This window comes from Papilio xuthus, unplaced genomic scaffold (genome assembly GCF_000836235.2).
Source record: "Papilio xuthus unplaced genomic scaffold, Pxut_1.1 DF825017.1, whole genome shotgun sequence".
Taxonomy (NCBI): domain Eukaryota; kingdom Metazoa; phylum Arthropoda; class Insecta; order Lepidoptera; family Papilionidae; genus Papilio; species Papilio xuthus.
In genome coordinates this window covers 1217703-1224368 of record NW_013533632.1, presented here as the reverse complement: position 1 = coordinate 1224368, position 6666 = coordinate 1217703, and positions in this window count along the sequence as shown.

Sequence of the window (6666 nt, the reverse complement as noted above, 5' to 3'; positions counted from 1 at the left end):
TCCGATACGACCGCCGACTATACTCTGCACCGGCCGCGCGCCCTCCGGACCCACCCCCCGACCAACCACTACCACCACTCCCCAGGCCCGCTCCCGACTCCTGGTCTACGCTCTCCACTCTGATAACATTCGCACCTCTTGCCATCACTGCCAACCTTCATTCACGTCTCACTCTCACTTCAGATTTACCACTGTCTCTCTTTCACACTTTGCAATTTCTAAAAGGTACCTCTCGCTATTAATATTATGTATTCGATTCGAATAATAGACGCCGTATGCGCATACGCACCCATACGGTTTATCCGCACCTATACCCGTACGCACGGACTTGAATGTCTTGTGCCGAATCGAAGAATCGCATTTAGTAATAGAATAGAATTATTAATAATTTTCCCATAAAAATGTACGAAATGCAATATTTGGACTTTTTCGAAATTTTGTACCTAATAAAAATAATTTGTGATAAGCACGAAGTTAGTTAAATACTTACCTTTGTCGGCGTCTCGATTCTTATCAAAAAAAGTTTAATATGCGACATCTGGCGGCAACTGCCTGAACTAAAATACTTAAGTGTGAATAGGAGCTATCGAAACGTTGATAAGTTCGATCAAATTCCAATAAGATCTTAATAGCGCCATCTAGTGTTTTAAAATGACATTAATACATCATTGAACAAAAAACAAAAACTATCGTTATTCACTTTGATTAATTTAAGTTATATAATGTTAATTAGACTAAAAACTATAACTAATAACTTATTTATTCTATTGAAAATTTCTAAGTTTATTTAAAAAAAAATTTCGGATTGCGCAAATCAAAGATTGTCAAGGCGCCTGATAATATTTTTGGACAATATTGTCTTACAATAAACATCATTCAGTAGTTTTTGCTATTAATACTTTAATTTTATAAATACGTCGGTGGCTCAACTTTGTACTTGTAATGTACATATACAGGTTCGATTCCCTATCTGTACCAGCAGCTTTATTCACCATTGACTTCGATAGGAAGTCCTACACCATTACTCTAAACAATAGTTATTCTATAATACATGTAAATATTTCTCAAAATTCAACGAAAGTTAGAACATGTTTACACTTAGTTTAATAATATAATAAATATCAAAAGATCAAAGGTAGCTTAGTTTTACAGAATATTAATGACTACATTTACTATTATTTTCAAACTACATGTTACTAAATCTTGCTATATTTTAAATGCGAAAGTTTATATGGATGGATATTTGAAGGTATCTCCGGAACGGTTCAACGTATCTTGATGAAATTTGGCACAGATGTAGAACATAGTCTGGAACAACAACACGCTACTTTGCACGTTTTTGTTTAATTCCGCGCGAACGGAGTCGCGGGTAACTGCTAGTTTAGTAATAAATCATGATGAGATGCCAATCATAATTATAAAGGTATTTATTTTTGACCTCTATATCCGCATCCTGGTTATTGAAAACTATGGCTCATCGAGTTATATAATTTATTTACCTATTATTATATACTTGTCATTATAAACTGTTATGCATCGTATTCAACAGTAATAAAAAAGCTCTCTGAGTGTTAATCGACCTTCGGGTTTATTTATCAACGTATTTTACGAAATTACTATGTTTACTGCTTGATTTCCTTTTTTTTATAAGAGAAGGGGGCAAACGAGTAGCGTGTACACAGAGGTGTTCACCGACGCCCATGGACATCAGCAATACTAGAGGAACCGCAGATGCGTTGCCGGCCTTTAAGGAGATGATACGTTCGCTTCTTGAAGGATCCAAAGTCGTGGCGGTTTGGAAATACCACCGACACAACTTTATTTACTAATTTTGAAAACGACAAGATTGATCTGGTTCACCCGGACACAAAACTAGTTTCTCAAATATACTAACACTATGACTATTTACCAAGGTAATTTTAAGCAAACAGATAATGGCCGTAAGCTAGTTCATGAGTATTTTAAATATTTCATTTTGTTTACCTTAAGCATACTTTCATACAAATATCTTTTAATATTAATAATATATCTAGATTAAACAATGGCCATAGTCAGTATGAAGAATAAAATTTTTGTCTATAGTAATTTTCAGATATCTTGTCGGCTCTTAACTTTAGTTGTTATGCAGAACACAATTTAAAGTGTAGCGGGATGCGGGGATAGTGCACGGCGCATAGCTTCCATTGCCTTTGGGCGAAAAGATATTTGAAAAGAACTATACATACAAATGCGTTTTTTACATTATTTTCATCATTAGAGTCATCAGAAGAGAAGAAGTTCTGTTATATACCTTAATGTTTTGGATCTGCTTTTCGCGAACGCTTAGGAGAAAAATTAACCTAACCTTTGGCGACAATGGCGCGCTTTCCTTACAAAGTCAAGTGTCACAATGATTAGTGAGGCTAGTGTTGTGCCAGTTCACCGGCACAGTGTTGAATTTTCTTCCTAACATTACTAACTACTTTAAAATGGCATCACTATCTTAGTGTAGGCTTCGAGCATCTCGGTGGGGAAGTATAGTGAGCTGATGATGATGATCACTTCAAAATGGTATATCAATGGTAAAACTAATACTTGATAAACTTTTTATTATAAAATATTATTAATATAAACTCTATAAGTGATTACAATCACTTTATTTTATATGGATTTAAATATTATTATATTATATTTTATTTAAAAGTATAATGATATTAAACAAATAACGCTACACCAATAATATGGAAGTATGGCAAGGTTACTATATTTATTATTAATAACTCCAACTTTGAAGTTATGTTTTACTATAATATAATTTACTACTAATATTAAGATAATAACAAATTCTACAATAATATATCGACTGAATATTTTTTTTATATCATAAGGTGGCAAACGAGCGAGCGGCCAACTGAAATAGTGAAGTGACCATTGCCCATAGACATACGCAATTAGATATGGGTTGCCTACCTTTCATCGATGGAGGAGAGGATGCACAGAAAGAAAATATTTTCCCTTTCCATGCATCCTCTCATCCGGAAAGTCCACTTCCACTTACCATTTCTTATAAGAAAAAGGACGGGAAGGAAAAGAGGACTACATTAGGCCTCCGGGACGCACACTCATCAGGCGACATGCGGAATTGCTTCCACTTCGCGCCTGTCTTCTCTGTGGTCGTGGTATTTCACCGGGCGAGCCGGGCCAATTCGTGCGAAGATGTTAAAGCAGGCTCTATCACTGTTATATTATTTCCAAATAATGCAATATCTACTACTGTACTGTGTCTACTGAAGATAGATTAGTTTGAAAATTCAATTGACATTTCACTAGATATAAAGAGTAAAATCGATTAATTTTTTCGATTTTCGATGGTTGTTCTCATAGAACTTGCAATCGAGAATTACGTGATTATTAATTTTGAATTACAATATAAATAAAATTGTTACTTTCTATTCCTTCTTTATCCTTCATAACGATATAAATAAATAAGACATTAAATGGAAAATTACGGTGTTGACGAACAAAAAAGTTTTTTTTTCAAATTAATTGTGCGATACACAGCCAAACAACTGTAATAAATTCAAAAAGTTATGAAATACGTTAATTATAGTACCCATTTGTTCGATTAATTTTATTACAAGACCGATTCTCGATAGTTCACAGCTATTTGTTGTGCGCGACGGTTCGGCACTATAACAACCGTCCATTAAGTATAACACTAATCCTCATACAAAATTAATTGGATATTTTATAGGCGTCAGTTGTCAAACTAATATATCTTTAATAGACCTACTATAACATACATGAACTCATCTGACCCGGTGGATATAAGTTAAACTAAATAATACCCCCATTTTAACGCCCTACTGTCAATATCAAAAACTAATTAACTAAAGAAATTATTTTTTTCTATCCGTATATGTATATTTCGACGGTTAAACAGTATAATGAATATAAATTAAAACATGTTTAAAAAAAATCAAAGGAACATTAATAATTTTTGTCATAGGTTAACGAACTGGCACGAAACAACACGGGCTTACCTAATAAAAATAATTTAAAATTGATAGAACTGGTAGTTGACGGAAAGATTGTATTCATATGAAAAATAAAAAACCTTTCATCAGTCCGAATTAATTAAATAGGCAAGCCGTATATGGGATTAATTTTCAATTCAATAAAAGCAATCTCTCAATGATGGAAAGGAAAATAACTAAATTGATGTACCTCAATCTGATATACCTTTTTTACTTATAAATGATAAAGAGGGATGGATGGCTGTTTGATAGCAGTTAAGACAAAAACGGCTAACGGATAGATAGATAGAAAAACAGATTTGATATTAAGTGATGGACAATAAATGTAACACAAACTTGTTCATATTTGTCTCTCACGAAAAAAATTGCGTCGACATTGTTAATGGAATATATTAAAAATTCGCTTTAGCATAATCATTCTTTTAAAAATTATAAATGACAAATGTCAACATTTAATAAATCAGCCAGAGAAAACATTAAACAAAAGAAAGAGCAAAATACGCGCCAATGTCCTGTGATGTTGTCGTCTCTCTCTATCTCTATAAAAAATCAGAGATAACAAGATATTTACATACAAATGTTTCGGGAAACCGACTGAGAGACAAATATCGGGCGAAATACGTTGCGTCATATTTTATCATTTAAAAACTTAAAAACATTTTTAATGTCCAAAGTCTTTAACAATATGATAAATCACAGGGAGACAAATATATCGGATCTGAAGCCTCGAGAATATTACATTATTTAATTTATTATATTGTCATTACTATGTTGTTAGTGAAAAATTATAAAAAGAAAAAAGGTTTCATTAGTCGTAGCTTACGCTAAACCTCGCTATGGATTTGTGTTTCGTTTGCCGTGACATTTGAGATTGATACATATTGTTGTCTCTGTTTTTTCAAAGAGAGTGAGAGGGATACCATTACAATTTACACAGCAATGGAAACTTATAGGCAGTGATTATGGACACGTATAAACATCATCTTATGAACTGACCGGCTTTATTGTTTAGTGGTCAAAAATCGCAATATGAAACATCTACAATCAAAGGTGATGATTTGGAACTTTGTCGTACTAAGCGATTATTTATTTATATAATTACTAAAGTAATAATTCATATAATTAATAATCTGTACAAAAATATTATTAAACGATATAAAAACACCTTAATTTATAAATACAGATGTGTGCCAAAACCGGTTGCTTACCGCATCTCAAGGCGGACGTAATGTACTATGTCCAAAATGAATATTGATTCTTCGAATAAACTCTTTAAATTCAGACAAATCATCTACATATCTATGTCGCAAAGTTTTAATAATAGAAATACTAAAATAATAATTTGTTAAATGTTTTATTATTATTAAAAAATAATTACTTTTAGAGCAATTTAAAGTTGTTGTGAAAACTGTTCAACTAACATCCTCTAACTTAGATCCATTCTTCTCTCTGTCTGGCATTAGAGAAAAACTATTTGTTTTTCTTAGCATCATAATTGGATTCGTATATTTATCAAATTCGGCGCTAAAAGTATCGATGTCAAGGTCGTCTCTTGAAGGCAGTGTTAATGCATTAGATAAACTAAAGCGGATTTTATGTGAATATTTTATATGTTCATAGTATCCTTGGATATATATATATTTAATGTACTTGTTATTCATAAAATTAGGTACATTTCGTATACAATATTACGATAACAATAATAATTTTTGCAAAAATATTACAAAATATTATAAGTTATGTAGAAATAAAATGTGAAATAGAAATATAATAACGACGTTGCAAGATGAAAAACGAATATAGTGTGTCTATGTAAGATACATATATAATTCATTAGACAATTCACTAGAGATGGGTTAAGTAAAATCGGTTATGAAAATTTTCGATTTTCTATGGTTGTTTTATAGTACTTGGCAATTGTTTCTTTTTGTGCAAACTTTATTTTTAAAAACTACAAATAGTAATAAAAAATTGAACCACAAATTAACGTGTTGACAATCAAAAAGAAATGTTTTAATATTTCGTAATTAATGCCGCGAGACGTAGACGATAATATCAGTAATAAATTCAAAAAGTAATAAAATACCTGAGTTATAGTATTTATTTCTTCTATAATATTTATATTATTAGAATACCGATTCTCGATAGTTCATAGTTGATTGTTATGCACGTACAGTCCGACACTATGATAACTTTAATTATCAATTAATCGTCATACAAAATTAAATCGATACATATTAGGTGTCAGTTATCAAACTAATCTATCTATATATAAATAGACGCACTTTAGTGAAAAGGTGACACTAAATATTATACAAAAATGACATGACAATATTAAAATTTTAATCTGAACTGTAATATTTAATGACATTGAAAGCAAAGAGTATATGACTTGATACGTTAAATTGTCAATCAATATTTAACTCCCAATATTCATTTACAATTTGACTAGTAAGTTTATCTATTACTAGTGACAAATACAGGAATTATTGTTTTCATTATATTAAAAGTCAGTTCATCATCAGTGAAAGTAATTCCTTGTTCAAACCCGAAAGGTCAACGTTTTAATACTTAAGAAGGCAATCGAAGGCTCCATCAATGTCGTACATGTACAAGTTGACCAAAAAGCCCTTGAACTTTGACATTGAAC